The sequence below is a fragment of the Pteropus medius genome, unplaced genomic scaffold (assembly GCF_902729225.1).
Source record: "Pteropus medius unplaced genomic scaffold, Ma_sr-lr_union100, whole genome shotgun sequence".
Lineage (NCBI taxonomy): Eukaryota > Metazoa > Chordata > Mammalia > Chiroptera > Pteropodidae > Pteropus > Pteropus medius.
Window position 1 is genome coordinate 5755973 of NW_024351647.1, and position 19573 is coordinate 5775545.

At 35.6% G+C, this 19573-nt stretch overlaps 1 protein-coding gene across 1 annotated transcript in view; it reads right to left on the reverse strand.

Moving 5' to 3' along the window:
- FMN1 (formin 1) overlaps positions 1-19573 on the reverse strand; it is a 370346-nt gene that overhangs the window by 148945 nt on the left and 201828 nt on the right.

Here is a 19573-nt window from a genome sequence, read left to right on the forward strand (position 1 = left end):
TAGCTGAGACATTTTAGAAAATAAAAAAAAAAACACCACTCCAAGTTCTACTAGTCTAATACGAGCACTAAAATCTTTATAATATTTCACTCTAATTTTTTTATTCAAACACATTTTAATTAAGTTGTAATTACAACATAAGCGCAATTTTATATCCAACTTTTTGGCTTATCATTGGCATATTTCCATGTCATTACTTTTTAAGTCTCTTCATAGCCTCCATTCTTCTCAGCTGAGTCATCTGCTGAGTGGTTTAGGGAAAAGATCAGTGTGATTTTGACTCAGCAGTTTTATCAGTGACATGGCCTTGAAAAAATGACTTAACCACCAGGAATTTAACGTCTTCGTCATGCAGTAGGGCTGACTATACTTAGCTTGCACATTAATTCTGGAAATTAAATGACAATGTATGTAAAGCACCTAGTATAGCTGTTGACATAAATTATTTAAAAATTTTTCCAGTTTGTAGAGTCAAGTTGCTTCATATTTGTACTATTATTAATATAAGCAATACAATGCTTTGCATGTGAAGCTTTAATTTTAAATTGTTTAAAATTGTCCTTTTATAATAATATATATGTGTATCAAAACTTTTACAATTTTTTAGAAACTTCAAATAACTCATTGCCAATTATTTCAGTCGTTATGTCTGTTCCATGGAGAGCTTTTCATGGTTTTGTGTTTCTCTAAACCTAGTAAGCCACATCAGTTCCTAATAACATCACACAATGGTAACTAAGAGAAAAAAAGTTATCTTTTCTCTTGTGGCACTGCTACAGAAATCAATATGACATGCACTCAAAACATCACCAAATCTTATGTTTTTAAATGCACTTTCCTGGGTAAAATACAAATTAAACTAAACGGCTATGCCTTCCCTCCTACCTAGGTACTACCAACTTACCAAAATATAGTGAAGACAAGAGCAAACCATAACTAAGACCTACATGTAATATTGGTACTAGACTAGCTGAGTTGTTTGTTGGTTGAACAATAAGAGATAACATGAGTTTGTTCCAACCAAGCTTGTCTAATTGTGTAAACTGTCTAAATACCTATCTATCAACTGATTCGGAATTATTTATTGCCAGCCTTTTGTCTTTCCTTCTTTATTGTCAGGCCTTTGTCTTTCCTTCCTCTGCTCAAAATGGCTACTTTTATATAAGAATTAGACCTAAAATACAGTAAATACCAAGCTTTCCTCAAAATAAAAGGAAAATCTGACTTTTTTTTCAATATTAGCCTTAGAAAAAGATTCTAGGGCATATAGAATTTCAAGAGTTTTAAGATACAAAAGAAGGTACTTGGTATTTTTATTTATTTTTTATGAAAGCAAAAGCAAAAGAGGAAGAGATTATGTGTAATCAAGTATCTTTTTTAAAAATGCAATTTCTGGCTTTTTCTTAGATTTCAAAAATTTAAAGTGAAGTGATTTTTAAAAATCAAATATAAAATTAAAAACATTCACATAAGTTTTATATAAATATTCTGCCATGTATGCATTCATTCAATAAATATCTGCTCTGTATCTGCTATGGCACTGCTCTGGACTCTGGAGATGCAGAGACAACTGAGGCCAATCAAGGCCTTTGTTGTGAAGTTTGTAAAGATCAGTGATTTAAGAAATCTTTTTGGTAAAATTGCTGAAAAGAACCAAGAAGGTGAATACAACCATCACCTGAAGTAATTGCAAAGTAAATTCAAAAGAAGAAAGGCTTTGGGAATTAACTAGATCTATTCTTAAAAGTCCAGAATAGTGACTGGTACAACCTTGGCTATGATAGAAACATCAATGGCAAGGAGAGGCACAGGAATCAAATTCATGACAAGATCACACCGGGTAGCAAAAATTTCTTTAAACATTCTCCAAGCTATTCAGTTAGGGTTATGGAAACCATGGGTAACACGTTCTACTCATGAAAAAGACAAGGTTCAAATGCTAGTTTTTCTAATAGCTAATTAAAAGAAGGCAAGAGAGCCACCACAGGAGAACTGAGGGAGAGGGACTGAGATTGAGATTGGCTGTCAGTGGGAAAAACAAGCAAATCTACCCCCAATTCACTGTTCAACCACTGCTAAACTGTGGAAAAAATGTCACCACAGTTAGCCATCCTTGCAATTTTGTCTAATGACTTGGCACAGCAGGTATTTGGAAAGAGGATGCTTGAGCCTATAACCACTAAAACAATAAGAGTTTTTTGAAATGTGGTACCGTATCCTAAAAAGGGGGGTGGGGAGTAAACAGTTGTTAAGTCAAAGCATTTGTATTCTCTTTTCTCTTTGTGTCAAATTCTCTGTCTACCTCTGACTAGACTTTCAAAATACACTTTTAAGTTTCCATGTAGTCTTTTTCCAATTGTGAAATAATACCAGGTTTCTCAAAAATCGTTAAAATGGTAGGAACACAGTGGACACTGAATGGATATATGTCCTAAGCTCTCTTGGTTTCTTTTATCCCCACAGACTAGAAAAATAACATGAAACCTACCCTACTAACACATTTTTAAATTTACAGTGCAGTTTTTTTTAACTATATGCACATTGCTGTTCAACAGATCTCTAGAATTTTTCATGCCACACAATGGAAACTCTAGGCCACTGAATAGCTATCCCCTGTTTCCTTCTCCCCCTCAGCCCCTGGCAGCTTTCTGCTTCTATGAATTTCACTACTTTAGACACCTCGTATAAGTGGAATCATGCTGTATTTGTCTTTCTGTGATTGGCTAATTTCACTTGTACAATGTCCTCAAGGTTCATCCATCCTGTAGCATGCGACAGATTTTCCATCTTAAGGCTGAAAAATGTTCCATTGTGTATATATACACATACACATCACACCGTCTTTATCCATTCATTTGTCGATGAACATTTAGGTGATTTCTACGTTTTGGCTATTGTGAATAACGCTGCAATGAACACGGGAGTGCAAATATCTCTTGGAGATCCTGTTTTTGATTCTTTTAGATATATACCCAGAAATGGGGTTGCTGGATAATGTGGTAGTTCTATTTTTAAATTTTTGTGGGCCCTCCATTCTGTTTTTCATAGTGGTTGCACCATTCTACATTCGCACCATCAATGTACAAGAGTTCCAACTTCTCCACATCTTCACCAACTTTTGTTTTTGTTTTTGATTCTGATAACAGGCACCTAAAAGGTATAAGGTGATATATGGTTTTGATTTGCATTTCCCTGATAATTAGTGATGCTGAGCGTATTTTCATATACCTCTTGCCCATCAGCAGGTCTTCTTTGGAGAAAAGTCTATTCAAGTTCTTAGCACATTTTTAAACTGAGTTTTTTGTTTGTTTTTAATGAGCTGTAGGAGTTCCTTACATATTTGGGGATATGACCAACCTCACCATATATATGGTTGAAAATATTTTCTCTCATTTCATAGGTTGCCTTTTCACCCTGTTGACTGTTTTCTTTGCTATGCAGAAGCTTTTTAGTTTGTTACAGGCACACTTGCCAACTTTTGCTTTTGTTGCCTGGGCCTTGGTGTCATATCCAGGAAATAATTGCTAAGACTAATGTTATGAAGCTTTTTCTCCCTTGATTTCTTCTAGGTATTTTATAGTTTCCGATCTTATATTTAAGTCAATAATCTATTTTGAATTGACTTTTGTTTATGCTGTAAGATAAGGGTCCAATTTCATTTTTTTGCACATGTTTATGTAGTTTTCCCAACACCACTTGTTGAAAAGATGTATTCCTGGAGCATTCTGTAGTCTTGGTACCCTTGTTGAAGATCATTTGACCATATATGTATAGATTTATACCCTGTTCCATTGGTTTATAAGTCTGTATTTATAACAATACCATGCTGTTCGGAATACTGTGGCTTATAATGTTTTGAAGTTAGGAAGTGGAGGACAATATCAAATTATGAGGGAAAAAAATGAAAGTAAAGAGAGGGTTAAAAAATGAAGAATAGAATAAATATATACTTTAAAATATCCTTCTTAAGTATGCAAAATGACTCAAAGAAAACATTAAAAGAAAGAACAGATTAGACTAATAAACAGAACAAGTGAGAGTTCAGTCAGTTAAAAGTCTGGTCCAAGACTTCAGCATATATTCAGAGCTTTCTGAAATTGGTTAGAGATTGGGTAGAGCAGGATGTGAGGAGAAGGTGTCAGGGGCAGGAAGGAGGAAAAAAATTTGAGAACTGAAAGGGGGAAAAAGAGAGGTGTTCTGTACGATCTCTGGTCATATTTTGTGAGCTTCTATTCAAGTCTTGGCCAATCTGGTCACAGGAGCACAGGCCAGAATAAGTAAGGGTTCCTTTGTTGAAAACACATTTGTCAAATGAGTTCTATTTGCTCAGGGTTAAAGATGTATCAAGTTCTGTTATTTTTTCTATTTTCTTTATGTAAATTATTTTTAATTATAAAAGCAATAAATGATTATAATAAAAATATAAGCTATATAGAATGAAAAAAAGTAGAAGGTGGCATATTCTCTCATCCCCCAATTCCACTGCCCAGCTACTGTCACTAGTAATGGAGTTGTCTCTTTCCAGACCTAAACATGTATGCATGCCCATATGTGCGTAGGATTTTATCTTTATAAAAATGGCAAGCAACACATTTTGTTCTGTACCTTTTCTCATTCTGCATCATTTTTTTCTTTTACAAATACATTACTTATATCTTCCATATCAGTATAGACATATTTCTAAATATGACATATCATTTAAATATTCCTCTATGGGGGACATTTAGAAATTTTCCAAATTTTGTCAATTATTAACAATGCTGTAATGAACAACCATGCAGATACATCCTTAGTAGCTTGTGCTTGTATTTCTGTTGGATAGATTTATAGGAGTTGTTCAAACAATCTGTCCATTTTAAATTTTGGTAATTATTGCCAAATTGTTTCTAATAGGTGCTATCAATTTACACTCCTGTCAAGTTTTTGAAGAGTGACCATTTTCCTGTTTCTTTGCCCACTGTGGATTTTATCAATTTAAAAAATTTTGGCCAATATGATAAGTAAAATGTTTTTTCACTACTCTGCATTTTTAATAAGAGTAAGGTTCAACATTTGGTTATTGGTAACATGTTCTTGTGAATTGTCTTCATACCCTTTTTGCGATGTTTTCCAATTACTAAATCTATTAGGCTAGTACAGTGCAAAGAAATTTTAATAAAGACAAAGCTGAATAGCTGGAAGAAAGATATACACACAGTGGATAAGGGGCATTTTCTAAGGCAAGCAGAGGGAAGAGAACTACCTTGTACTGCACCCCAACTAAGCACTCAGTGTTGTGCCTATCTGCACATGAGCCAATCCAAAAGGACAGCTGAATTGGGGGCAGGGAGCACCAAGATATTGTAAAGTTTTATTCCTTTAGTGGTCTCCTCTGGATTTTCAGAGCCATAACAATATTTCATGCTCAAGAGTCCCATAAAGTAAGTGTAGTCACCTCACTGCTAGGGCATTAAAAAAGGGGCACAGAAACAGAACACTTTGTTCCGCTAACACAATACTCCTTTTTGATGTTTGTGATCAAATATCACAACTCTATGCCCAGATATATACCTATTATCTGAGACATTTACTTTCATAAAGGTAGGAAGAAAACATGAAGGAGAGGAAAAGATAAGAGTGAAGAAAACTGACGGTGAGAAAGAACAAAAAAAAGAAAAAGAACAAAGATTTAGAACATGACAGTATTTTTTTAAAAGATGCTCAATTTGTTGTCAATACAGAATTATTATTGTTTTTAAAACAATTTTTTTAGAGTCATGGTGAAGTTTCAAATAAACATTGAATTTATGTGGAAACTTATTAACTGAAAATTTCCCTTGTTTTTCTCTTATTGCATTATATTCACTCTTGATAAGCCAACCTTTAGAAAGATAAAGTGAACTTCAAAAATTGCTCTCTGAAGAGCAAGAACATATGACAAAAAGAACTAATATTGGGTATTATTCTCCCCAATCCACTAGCTTCTCTAATACATTCTAGGCTTGAAAGAAATCAAACTCAATCACCCAGACCTTCCGTATCTATCTTACTGAACAATGTGCACTGGTAATCATTATGTTTACCTGGAAAATTTTTAGAGATTGTCAGATATTTAATAGTCTGCCCTTTTTATAGTAGGAAACTTAATTAACATGTTTAAAAGTATAACCACAGGATTTTAAACACAAAAGTTATAGCAAACCATTTATTAATGCAAAAATCTAATCAGCACCAATCCAACTTCAGAAAACCTCTCCGTAAAGGAGAGCTGAGAGAAGCTCTACAGACCATAAACCCCCAATGATACTTTAAGTCATTCTGGTTATTCATATATGAAGGGCTCTTTCTATCCTGCATGGCCACCGGGGTGAAGGTTCTTTCAGGCACTGAGACCGGTCAGCAGTATAGCTTTCACATTGTAGAAGACCTTGAGGCCAGTCTACCATATTAGATTGCAGAATATTGGTAGAATTCCTGACTGTATTAGTCTATAGCTTCATAATATGCATTTCAAATGAACGATTTTTCCATGTACATGTGGGGCTAGTAGGCAGAGCTATGCCTTGAAACTCCCAATATGACCTCCTTCCATATGGGTTATTAGAAAAAAAGTGCCCACTCCATGCTATTCAAGGAAGATAAGCCAGAAAAGTATGAGTACGTGTGAAAGTTTGCTTATACAATGTATACGCTGGATGAAGTGGATTTTGGAATCATTTAACTCTTAGCATTGAAGAAATGTTGCCTAACTTATCCTTCTGCCTTTGGCTTGGTCCAGAAGCCTTGATATTTAAGGATGGACTTTACTTGAGAAGAATGTTCACATTTTAGAATGTAACCTTTACTAAGGTTACATTCATATGAGGCACACATTTTTATAGCCATGTTCTATCACCAAACAAATATAACACAGTCCTAACTCAGCTAATTATAAACATAACCTAAACTTTTCATGCTATTCCTATTCTATGACTACTCCCAATACCCATTTTTCATTCTTCTTTGTCCTCATGTGCAGATTACTTGATTTGTTTAATCCTCTAAATCACTTTTTAGTATTAAGTAACCTTTGGCATCAAAGTATTTTCTTTTACTATATCTGACTCAAATTCTTCCTGCTTCCATTTTAATCATTTTCTGCTCCCAGAGAAGGCAGACAATAGCTGGTCTCACCATCTCCAACACAAAGTTCCTTCATAAACCTTAAGACTTCCTTTTTTTTTTTTTTTAAACAGGAGATGCTTTATATCAAATCCTTAAAAATTAGTTTTGAGACATGTGAGCAAGTCCTCAGTTTATCTTGGTCCTATCTGGAGTCTGCTGAACTTGGCAGCACATAGCCTTCTCCTAGGTATAATTAGTCTAGAGGAGAATGCAATTTGGGCAGAATTCCACTGACCTACAAGCTGACCTTGTGCAGGGGCAAATTCGCAGGTTATGTTAAACCCTATTAGACATGCCTAGTTTAAGGCCAAGCCTTTCCAGACCCCTGCCGCATGCTGAGATTAGGGCATGTCACACATGTGTGCTATCATATCGCCTAAGGAACTCTCACAAAGCCTTCCAGAGTGGGGAAAGGCAGGCCCACATCCCACACTGTCTAAACCTGCACCTTGAGCCAGTGTTTCCAAATTATTATTTCTTACATATGTGGATTTTTAGAAAAACCTGCCTCTTTGAATAAGAATTAAAACAGAAATAGGAAGACAAATTTGCTACACTGGAAAAGCCACACCCTGACTATTCAGCTAGAAAAGTCTTGGCAGACAGACTGAGAGAATTCCTGCCAGGTCCAGTGGGATTTTCACATCTACATAAAATCCATATATATCTTAAGCTTTCTGTCTGAGCTTGGTAGACATGGCCAGAAGTAAAATTAAAAGTAAATGGTCTGAATAGACCATGAATGCTGGGACCATGCTCAGCTGAGTGAGTTTGGCACAGTTACAAAATTAAAATAATCATAGAAGTCTTCTTCCAGAGAGTCTTCCCTGTCTGCAAATGAAGATGATTAATTTCTACACCTACACCTTTGCTAGACACCAAACACATTCGAACCTATACCAGATCATTACGTATTCTTCTCTGTGGCTTAGTCCTTGCATGTGAACTCAGGTTCAGTCACAGGATTTCCATCTCCGGTAAAGTCAGTATTATCACAGAGCCTGGAGAAGAGGCACCAGGTCTAGTTAAATACAGCCACATGAGTTATCACTAATGAACTTCTCCTGGGCACTGTAGGCAAATAAGTACATGTGAAAGTGGCTGTCTTTCCTCCCCCACCAAATCACCCTCCCCCACCAAAAACAAATAGATATAAAATACACATACATAGGTAGACATTTAGTTTCATGACAATGATATATATATGTGTGTATATATACATATATATGTATGTATACACATATATGTGTGTATACATACATATATATATAATATATTTTATATACATATAAAATATCCAAGTAAGTGCTGGACATTTTCAACTATATAGAACAAATGAGTACATGGTTTGCATCTCTCAGGGAGATCGAACACCACAGTGGAAAATACACAAAAAAGCAGACAATCCGACACTCCCAAATAAAATTCTGGAAAATATTATTTATATTATTTGTGCCTTCAGACTGGCAATATCTTTTGCTTGTGCTTCATATCAACACTCACTGAATGCCACTACTTGACAAAACTACGGACATGAAGGGGCTGGAGTAAAGCACATGTGCTACTGATGACAAGTCAGCCCATCTTATTAACAGCAATCTTTTGCATTTCTAAGTCACTAGCTCCCAAAGGGATCAAAGTGCTTTCATAATGACTGTGGCATTTATCTTAAAGACATTCTGGTAGACTAGGTTGGAAAGTAGGTAGAATCCTGTTAGAGAGGTAGATATCGAGGAAGCCATCTAAGGGCTATAAGCTCTTGATGATTGAGCTGATAATTTACTCTAGATACCACCAAATCATAAATATAACTTAGTATGGGGTCTGACCTTGGCTAGATTAGAGAGTAGTGTCTTCTTGGGGGGTACCAGGGGATCCCTAGGTTTTAATTTTACTCTTATTTAACTGTCACCATTTACATACCCCCAAATTGGAAATCCTCATTTTATAATAGAAATCTAATTTGGAAAACAGAGTGAGAATTGCCTAGTGGAAATTTCAATAAGTAACATAAGATAATACAAGGCCATGAGACATAGTAGCCCATAGATGCAGGCCTTATATACAGACACACATCATAGGAAGAAGCAACTGACACAACCCCACTGTATGCCATTTCTAGTATAGCAGTGACCAGAGATGAGACAGGTAAGCAACTATCCCTCCCAGCTAGCGCCAGGAGCGAGGGCCAGCTGGAGGGAAATGGAAGAACCAGAGTTGGCAGTCGTCTCGCTATCTCTCCTCATGGAGAGTGAGTGCTTCTCTGGACACATGCAATTGTTTCTCGGCTGGTACCCAGGAAAATAAATGCTAACTCAGCTTCCTTGTTCCCTTCTTCTCCCATGCTCTATTCCCTGCCACTCTTTGGCACCACGCCCAAAGGAGTTGGTTGTCTGGATCCACAGTGCCATATTATGAAATGTCACCTGACTTGATACAAACAAGTCCTTGGTACTAATGGCCATCATGGCCAGGTATGCTTCTGGGTAGTGACCTCCATCAATTGGCCTGAATAATGCTTTTAAAATAAGCTTTTTACATGCAGCCTGATTATCTGTCTCATTAAATGTTTCAAGGCAAACTAAGCTTCACTGTTTTGTCAAACTGTTAGGTCTGAATCTCTTCCATGGCCTTATTTTTGGGGACACATAAAATTGCTCAGATGAAGTTTACTTTAAGGATTTAGGCTCTTCACCAAGAAATGTGAAAAGGCAAATTGTCACCCTGTCCCGCGTCTGAGAACATATTTGGCATCCCGTTCCCTTACTGATGAGACAGAAAAAACCTTTTATTGGTTTTCAGACTAGTGGATTCGGCTCAAAAAGCAAAGGGAGAGAAGGCCACAGCAGGTAAGGCTGTGACTGGGCAGAGGGTAGAGGGTACTGTGGGATCGAGAGAGATAGAAATGTGGGCAGGAGATAATCCTGATGGTTTTAGAGTTTTTGTGTCATGTATAAAACAAACTCCAAAACAAAATCATACCCACTTTTTCACCGATTAGAGACTTAGGAGAGAAAATGACCAAAAGATATCAGTGCACTCATTGCCCTGTGTTTAGACCCAAACTACCTCCACACAAAGGTACAGATAAGAAACATCAGCCTATTATTGCTTAGAGCTCAAAGGCCCTTAAAGAGTGCTTTCTTGTAATAATCATGAAACAGTTCTAAATCACTGAAAACTAATCTGGTGAGAAGCAACTGGATAGAGGGCTGCATGGCAGAAAAAAAACAATGAAAAAGGAAACAGATCTATGAAAAGATCCAACTTATGGTAAAACATAAAACAAAAACAATGCAAAGTACAGGCCCACTGTCCAAGATTCTGCTTTTCAATTTGATGGTGTGAGTGCTAAAAAAATGAGAGGAAATAGGATCTATCTTTGGAACAGAAGTTAATAACATCAGGATAACTCAGAAAAATTGAATTCCATACTTTCAGGTTGCCTCCAACCATCATGGCTCAACTTTCCCAAGACCAGGAACTTATTCCACATGTTTAATTCAACCTTTAACAGCAGGGTGCAGAATTTATTTACTTCTATTTTAGGAGAGATGAGAGTTTAGAAGCTCACCACTCAAAGATATGCCAGAGGCATGATGCCGCAGGATCTGTGAGTAGTGTTTTACTGCTTTTCTTTTGTTTTAAATTTCTATATTACAATTCCACTTTCAATTCCTCCTGTCCCACCACCCAATCTGCTTGGCTATCAATGACTGGTAGAGCACATGTTCCTTTGCTTTTCTTCTTATACTACTGGACCTAGCGTTGAGGAGAAAAGTGAACACTTTCTCTCCATTATTCCTAAATTGAATGAGAAACATTCCCATACATCTACATACTGTAGGCAAAGCCCTTAGAGTTTGTTGGAGGCACTAGAAAGTTGTCTATAGTTTAAAACAACTAAGAATTTGTGTGATATCCTCTAGAAGTTTTGCGTGTATGTAAAGTACCAGACCTCATTAAAAATACAGATTCTCATTTACTAGGAATGGGATGGGACCTCTTTTGGATTTAATTCTATTCCCCCTAAAAAAAGATATGTTGAAGTCCTAACCTCCAGGACCTCAGAATGTGGCCTTATTTGGAAAGATGATCATTGCATGTGTAATTACTTACGATGAGGTGATAGTAGCGTCAGATGGGCCCCTAATTCAACATGGCTGATGACCTTATAAGATGGCCATGTGAAGACATGAAGCTAGCGAGGAAGAATGCCAAGTGATGATGAAGGCGGAGACTGGAGTCATGTAGCTGCAGAGACTGCCAGCAAACCACCAGAAGATAGGAAGAAGAGAAAGATGCCCCTCCCAGTTTCAGAAGGAGCATGGCTCTGCCAATACCTTGATTTGAGACTTCTAGTCTCCAGAACTGAAACAATAATATTTGTTAATTTTAGTTATCCAGTTTGTGGAGGTGGCCTAGGAAACTAATACAGGGACCGAGATTCTTATATTTCTAATAAGCTACCAAGTGATGCTTATGCTGCTGGTCTGTGGACCGCACTTTGAGTACCCAGGTGACAACAAATGAATGTATTAGTTTACTTACTACCATTGGCACCTTAGCATGGTACCTGATATATATGTATGACTGTATGTTTATATAATCGCTGATTCCCAGAGCTTTTTTGGCTATGGCTGGAAATGCGCCCCTTTCTCTGTCCAGCAACATGGAATCTTCTCTAAAGCTACGTGCTCAGTCAAAAAGGATGGCTTTCTCATATAAGGGTAATCCCAGATGCACAGAGAGCCATACTGCCCTGAGGATTCTAGATTAAAAAGTTTCTACGACCTTTGGACTTCCTGTCTTATCGATATAATTTCTCATTTAATATTAAGACATTGAACCTAGTCTCATGTATATTCTTGGTGGCTCAAATAGGGCTTTTCTCTCCAAAACTTAGAGTGTCAGGCTTTTGAAAAGAACACATGCTAATAATTACTCCAAGCTGGTTAGAGATAATGGGCAACAGAAAAGTTATTATCTTCAATGTCATCGTATGTCTTTGATATGATAATCATTGCATTCAAGATATCAGAAATGATGGATGGCCTTTGATTTAGAGTGTACCACGATGCAAATTACCTGGCTTTTTCCCACTCCTGTTTGGAAGGTGAAGAGCTAGTGACAGTGGGTACTCCTAGCATTAGGGCCTCGAGCCACTAGACGGCAAAAACTATGACAAAATTCAAAGAGAAACACTTCCTTCTTTAAAGATACCTAAGGCTACTTTACTTTTTCCTTTTATGGACATACTTCACCTAGAACAACCTTACACACAGTCTTAATTTGCAGTCATTGCTAAAACGTACACTATTTATAACCTAAGTCATTCTACTCTGTTAATTTTCTGGCTAACAACAGTTGACATGAGTACCACATCACTTCTGGTAGACTAACTGAGTTCCTTCCATAAACATAAAATGACAATTCCAGGAAATGTTAGTAAGAAAAGAAAGATGAAAGAGCACTGTATATATGTATTTTTAAATTGCTACAAGATTCTGTTAGGGCTTACGGTATATAACCCAGCACATTTCCCCTATAATTAGTCTTTATTATCCTCCTTACTTTCATAGCACATCCATCATAGAAAGTGAGCATACATTATATTCTATTCTTCAGTCATCCATGTGAATGGAATAACATAATGATCCAAAATATTTACTCACCATCATCCATGAAGAGTGAGCCCCTTCATCTATTTTGACTGGAATCATGAATATACATACCCTGAAGTTCTCTCAAATAGACAAGTGCAATAAACACATGGTTGGTAATTTATGCAGAGTCACCCTGATATGACTACTAATTCTAGGTCCTTTCCTTTGAAATACATCTCATTTCAGCAAGGATATACACACCTCATCAGTCATATTGCAACAAGGCAATAGCCTCTAAGATGTGAAAATCTAAACCACTTTGAGTTTTAAGCTAGCAGAGTAAAGGCCTTTTCACTTCTTTTCTCCTGTAAAATCAACCCAAATTATAAGACTGAGGGGACCTGAAACACGAAATCTATCTTCAGTGAAACTAGTAGACCCCTTTAATTTCAAAACAAAATGTGAACGCAGAAGTAGATAAAAGAGTGGTAAATTCCATGGCAGAGTGACGGAAGGACAAATCTAATTGTCTGCAGAGAAAGGCAGAACCTCAGACACACACAAATTAGGTGCATCATGTACTTGGGAAGGCAAGGGTGAAGTGGGAGCAAAATATAAGGTGATTATTTAAAAGCCACTCTATAGGCAATTACGTATCGGATGTATAATCCCACCTATCATGATCAGGAAGTATAGTTTCAAGAGAAAATCAACCAGGCAGACTTAAGACTCTTGGACATCAGTCACACAGTGGATGGCATTGAGGTCTTGTGCTAAAATGGAGGAATTATTAAAAATTCCACATCCTTTCTGGGCTTCTCTCTCAGAACTCTAGCAGTCAGGCTGACAACCTGAGCCCCCAGTCAGGTGCCTGGAGAAATTCTGTCTGGAAAAATGGATCAGTCTAAGAGCAAAGACAAACATATCCTACCACTTGGGGGGCCACGAATGAAATTACTGGTCTGCAGTGTTTACCCTACTGTGAGATCCACCACTGGGCAAACCTTGTCCATGTATACTGAGCTTCCACACGTCTCGATCTAATATATAAAATAGTAGCCAAGAATCACCCAATACCTGAAAAACCCTCTACCATGTAATATGGAGGTCAAAATGAACAACATATATGTGTATTAAAAAGGAAGGAGTTCTTTTCCTTCTATAGTAAGGAAAGTAGTAAGCAGAAGAAAATATAAAGAAACTATAATTTATAAACTTAGAAAATTAATTTTACTCTTGTTTTAAAAAAAGTAAAATGAGCTTTTATAAATTAAAATATAACTCTGAAATACAAAAATCCTTGTCTACCAAAATGGGAATTCCATGGTAACTGTCTAAAATTGTAGAAGCAATAGACAACAGAGTACATACCAGAGAGATAGTTCAGGGTGCTGAAATCTGATGCCTCTGGGGGTCAAGGTGGGAATGGGATGGGGAAAAATGGGAACTTTTTATTTTCCTTTTAAAAGCTGTGAAATCTCATACAAAATAATAGCATATGTACACTTATGTATAGTTTAAAAGATGCCAAAAATAAATCGTGTACTCCCACACATCCCTTAAGAAAGTGAGAACTACTAATACCTTCGAAGGCTACTTTCCTCCACAATTTTCTTCCAAAGGAAATATTCTTCTGAATTTTATGTTTATTATTCTTTTGCTTTTTTAAAAACAATTTTGCTACAAATGTATGATTCCATAAACTTCTTCGGCTTTTCATGTTTTTGAACTTCAGACCAACAGGCTCATTCTTTTGTGACATTTTTTGACTTAACATCATGTTTATGAATCATCAGTGTAGTTGCAGTTGACTCTTTTTCAAAGCTGTATAATATTCTAGTATGTGGCTTTACCTCAGTCCATTTATCCACGCTAATGATGAACACTGTTGTCATTTTCAGATTTTTGCTATTACAAACAAAGCTTTTACAAACATTCTCACATGAGTCTCTTAGTACAAAGGTACAAACATTTGAGCAGAGGGTGTACACACGTTCACATGAACTAGAAAGAGCCAAATTGTTTTCCAAGTGTATAGAACAACTGACCTTCCCATTAGCAGCAATGAGAGTTCCTACTGCTTGACATCCAATATGACTCTCAATATTTTAGTTACACTTTTCAATTTTTGCCAAGCTGGTTGGTCTAAAATGGTATCTCTGCATTTCCTAATTGCTGCATTATCTTTTTATGTTTATTGACCATTCATTCCATGACAAGCCTGCTCATATCTTTTACCTTTCTACTGGAAGGTGACTATTTTCTTATTGATTGGTAAGAATTTTACCTATATTTTAGATAGGAATTCTTCTTCAGTTATTTATGTTACAAATCTCTTCTCCAAGCTTTTGGCTTATCTTTTCATAACCTTTGTGTTATCTTTTGATGAGCAAGAACTTTTTAATTTTAATATAATTTTATTTTAATGTACATATTTCTTATTTGATTTATGCTTTTTGTGTCTTTTCCATGTGAGGTTAAAGATATGCTCTCATATTATTTTCTTAAACTATTAACTTTTTCCTATCTCATTCATGTGCTTGATACACCTGGAATTAATTTTTATTCATGATGTCAGGGTAGGATCTGTTTTCTTTCCTTTTGGCCACATATATCTTGATTTTTAAAATTTTTTTAAAATAATTTCCCCACTAACCTGAAGTACCACATTTGTCATATATTAGTTTCCATGTATGTATGAATCTGCTTCTGAACCCTCGATTCTTTTCATTGACTTTTTTTTTCCTGTGCAATTATTATCACACTATAGCTACTTTACTACCTATTATTTAATTTTTATTGACAAGGTATAATAAGTATCCTATCTGTTTTTTCTTATCAGAGTTTTTTTATTTTTCTGAATTTTATGTTTATTATTCCCTTGCTTTAAAAAGTAATTTTGTCACAAATGTATGATTACATAAAATTTTTAGGCTTTCATGTTTTTAACTTCAGACTAAAGAAATCATTCTTTTGTGATTTGACTGTTTTTTCTAAACAGCGTATTGAAGGTTGTTTTTAAAGTTATTTTTGAAACTTTGCTCTTCCATACAAATTTTTAGAATAAGCTTGTCAAAGTCCAAGTAACCCTACTTAGATTTTGATTGGAATTACTTTGAAACTAGAAATCAATTTCGGATTAACTGACATCTTGCTTCTCCTATTCATGAAGAGACTATGTCTCTCATTTTATTTAGGACTACTTTGATGCTTTCAATACAGTAATATTTTAGACATTGCTGGATTCAGTTTGCTAATAATCTGTTTAGGATTATTCAAATCTATATGAGAAAAATTGGCATGTAATTTTTCTTTTATTTCCTATCCTTGTCTGGTGTTATTATAAGGACTATATACTAGCTTTGAGTGTAACATCATTTTCTAGTTTCTATTTTGTTGAAGAAGGAAATGTTCGGCGTAATAAAATCATCTAGGACTCATATTTTGTGGGAAGATTTTAAACTACTGATCTAATTTCCTTAATATTTACAGGATATTCAGGTGTTCTATTTTTTCTTGACTGTTTTGGTAATTTATATTTTTCTAGGAAGTTATTTCATTTGATTTTCATTTATTTGCAAAAGTTCGCTCATGGTATTCTCTTATACATTTCTATTGCACCTGTAATCACATTCATTTTTACTTTCCTAATATTATATGTTTGTTTTGCTCAATCTTGTTGAAAGTTTGTCAATTTTTTTCACATTCGTCCCGTATTTATTTAAATGCAATCAAATACAGCAAAAGAACAGATATACCCAGCATTCCTCCAACCAGAAATCTTTATAACCAGCACACGATGACCTCAGAACAGTGTAAAATGCTGAGATTAACTTCGGAATCATCAAATAAATCTAGATGTAATTTAAATATTTCAGTTTCTTATTTTATTCTTATTCTCTGAGAATTAATAACACATGCTACAATTATAAAAGGGGACTAGAAATAATAATTACCAATTTAGCGTATGACATAGGACTAAGAACGTTCTCCTGTACATGGTATGCCTCAAATTAACAGTTAATATACTGCTTAACATGACTGTTAACTATAAACAAGGTAAATGCTCAAAGTGTTAGATAAGTATTGATTTTTTAATGCAAAAATTCTCTTTAAAAAATTAAGCAATCAGAAAAAGAGCTTTTGGGATTCTCAATATATTTTAAATTTTATTTTATATCTGAATATAGAAGGTAATTCTAAATAATATAATTTATGTCAAATTATTAAAATATACCTTAGATCTTATTTTAAGCCATTCATTTAAAAAATATTAACTATTACAATTTTATACCTGAAGGGAAGCTCAAAATGTCATTTCTCTGGCTCTTTTACCTAGAAAGAAGTTTAAAGAAACACCATCTTTCACTGTCATTACTAAAATTATATCCATGTTTAATCAAACAGATATCAATTTTGCCAAGGTCATTTTATTAGTTTTCAAAGAACAAACTTTTGACTTTATTGATATTCTCCACTGTATTTAATTTTTTTAAATAATTTTTATTTTCCTCTTTTAAAATGTATTAGGTTGAACCATATAAAATTATAAATATTTGATCACATTTGACCTACAAAGATGGCTTTTCTTGTCATGCAACCTAACATTTCCTTCTGATTTCTTTGGTTTGTTTTTTTCTTCTAGCTATTAATTTTGGAAACTTAATTTATTTTTAACCCTTTTCTTTTCTAATATAATCACTAAGACCATACAGTTTAGCTATATCCAATGAGTTTTGACAATCAGTATTTTTATTTTTTGAGTTATAAGTGTTTTCTGAATCTCATCATAATTTCATTCTTGATCTATGAATTATTTACAGGTGTGAGTGTAAATTTTCAAAGGCAAAGAGGTTTATGTTATGGACATATTTAGGTTGTATTTTTTGTTATTGATATATATATATGTATTTCTAACAATTTTATTTTGATCAGAGGCTATCATCTGTATGAAAAATTGCTTGAAATTTCTGGAGATTTGCAGGATCTTCGTTTTTTCTTAAGTCTTTTAATACTACTTGAATTTTAAATTATATCCATGTATTAGGTTGATAAAAATTAAGAAAGTATAATAGTTAATTGTATATTTCATTATTAATCTAGAAAACCTAAAATATCATACTTTAAGAGTTTCATCATTATTTAAATCTGCCACACATTTATATTTATTTATTTATAGCCTATCATGTTCTAAAAGGATTTAAGAAGACTATATTATGTTGCCTGCTAACAGCTGGCACACTTAAAATTGTACCATAGAGATTAATAGTACTAGAAAATGGAAACAAATTTTGTTATCTTTTTATTCTATTGAATGGTTTTCTCTTGACACACCTTGAGGACATTCATCTCTGAGCATCTAGCTTAAATTCATCTGCTTTAATTACATTCTTGTGTCCCAGCAGTACACACACAAAGAAATGACAGGGTAAAAAGCAGCTCAGGTAGCTATCATTGAATGAGAAATGAGGCTTCTAGTTAGAACCCAACCTTCTGTTCTCCTTTAAGGGTGACATTAGAGGATTTTCCCTTAGCCTTATTCCTTACTGCTCCTGATGGTAATGATGACAGTAAGGATAGTATGGTGGCGGCGGCAAATATCTCTGAGTCAGGCACAAAGCTAAACACTTCACGAAGATTATTTTAATTCTCATAATCACTTTTGGAAGTAGGTACTATTATTATTCTCACTTTACAGATAATAGAACGGTACAGAGGAGTCTTAGGAGAGATGAAGGGACTTGCCCTATGGATAAAGTGTTGACTCAGAAAGAAAGAGCCAGGCCTGTGTGGTTTCCAGAACCCCCTGTTCAACCACTACACTACTGTTAGGTAGCTAGTCAGACGAGGGACAGGGGGAATGAAGGAACAGGAGCCAAAACTAGAGACCACCCAAAGAACATGTATTGGTAGTTAGAGAATTCCTCCTGCACCCCCAGAGACAAAGGACAGGAGGTCATAGTCTTAGTGGCCTAATCTGGATACAGACACCTGCACGGAAGGTAGTACTCTGATTTACCTACAATTTAAGCTTCATTATAATACTATGTTTATGCCTGGAAGTTCATGAATCTAATTAGACTATGTTCTGGATAAGCACATGAGCGCTAGGCAAAGTTATATAGCAGCCAGATGTCAGTCAAAATGACCTCACTTGCTAATCACCTAGGAACGCCTCTGGAACCACTCCATCACGGCCCAAATATAAGGCAGACATTCCCACTTCTGGGGCCTTTTTGCTCTTTTTGCCCTTTTGGACCCTTTTTGTTGGTTATTATGGTTACAGTGCTGGGACCTCCTTGGGGCATTCTTTATCTTTCTAAAATACATTTTTAATAAAACTATTAAATCTCAATGACCTGTGATTCTTCACTGCTGTTACTTGGGGAAGAATCTGAGAGAAAATGCTAACTACACTTCTGCCCCATTGGGGTGACACCAAACTCCGATCAGCCCCAACAGTGACACTCTCACCTTCCATAATTAGACTAGTGACTCTTGGTGCATGGGGCACGTTGGTGGAAGCAGCTTGTCAGAGACCTGGAGCTCAGGCCTCTACTACAGCCCTGTCACTGGCTTCTTGGTGGCTGAGGTAAACACCAAGATCTTAGTTGATAGGTATGAACTCCCTGTGCTGGTCTGAGTCCTATCTCCTTCTCTGTGTGCCTTCAGCCTCAGAGGTTCATCCTTTCCCACTCCCCACCCCCCACACCCTCCCCCCCGCCCCCCGGTGGCGATGAAATGGCTGTGTCCTACAGGGCTAAATTGTTCAGACGTCTCCACACCCCAAGAGTATATGTAATACACAACAAAAGCATCACATG